Source organism: Mastomys coucha, unplaced genomic scaffold (genome assembly GCF_008632895.1).
Source record: "Mastomys coucha isolate ucsf_1 unplaced genomic scaffold, UCSF_Mcou_1 pScaffold18, whole genome shotgun sequence".
NCBI lineage: Eukaryota > Metazoa > Chordata > Mammalia > Rodentia > Muridae > Mastomys > Mastomys coucha.
The window spans coordinates 33,337,449-33,338,377 of NW_022196900.1; the positions used below are offsets into that span (position 1 = coordinate 33,337,449).

The following is a 929-nucleotide window of genomic DNA, read 5'->3' on the forward strand; positions in this document are numbered from 1 at the left end:
CCTCTGAGTGGTGCCTGGGATCTTGGAGTGTCTGGTGTTGTCTCAGGAGTGGTCTTCAGGGTGCTATGCCCTGCTTGATCATTCTGACACTCAGCAGGGGTCATCTGTAGCATGGTATTCATCTCAGCCCAACTTTCTGTCTGGGCCCAGTGGCACCAGTCTGGTTGTTCTTTCAGGCTCGCTCCTCATCCAGCCTGCCTGACTGCCTGTCTATCTTGGCCTCAACCCTGTGTCTTGGTTGTTTTACATTCTGAGAGCACATCTTGATGTGCCTAGCACATGACCCGTGGCCATCTCAGGCTAGCTCCCTATTCCAGTGCCATGGTACCATGCTAGTAGTAGTCTCAAGCTAGGCATTTTTTTTTCCTCAGAGAATATTAGGCTATTAATCATTCAGATGTTTATAGGTCAGAAAATTTAGCGTAAACATAGCCTCTCTCTGCTCTGCCACCTTCTGTCGCATATGTGACACAGCACCCACATCCACAATACATCCAGGGGCAAGAATAAGAATTTTTGTTTTTAAAGAAAAAAATTAATAAATAACTACATTTTGGAGTTCTTTCTTTAATTCTGTAAAAGAAAAATTAACATTTGAACAAATCAATGGACAGGAAAAAATGATATATCAGTATTTATTTTTTTCATGCTGACTCCTTAGGACTGGATAACCAATTAGAAGGCCCATCCTTGGAGGAGACCAATTCTTCCTTTCTCAGAAATAATTAATTGCCTGTGTGTATTTGTCAAGGGAAGAATCCCTATGAGGCTCACCCTCCATATTGGCATATCAGCTGATATTGTGGTCTATGCCTTGTCAAGTAGCTATTCTATTCAGATTTCATAGGTGTAGTTCTCCTCTCATATCTAGAAGATATGCTCTCACAGCAGAACTCCAGGTCTTCCGTCTTCTATAAGATTTATGTTCC

At 42.3% G+C, this 929-nt stretch overlaps 1 non-coding gene across 1 annotated transcript; it reads right to left on the reverse strand.

The window, feature by feature from the left end:
* Nucleotides 1-373: 373 nt before the first annotated feature.
* LOC116097316 lies at nt 374-505 on the reverse strand. Its single transcript, XR_004121357.1, has one exon. It is a non-coding gene; the product is annotated as a small nucleolar RNA SNORA17 (small nucleolar RNA).
* Between the last annotated feature and the right edge of the window lie 424 nt (nt 506-929).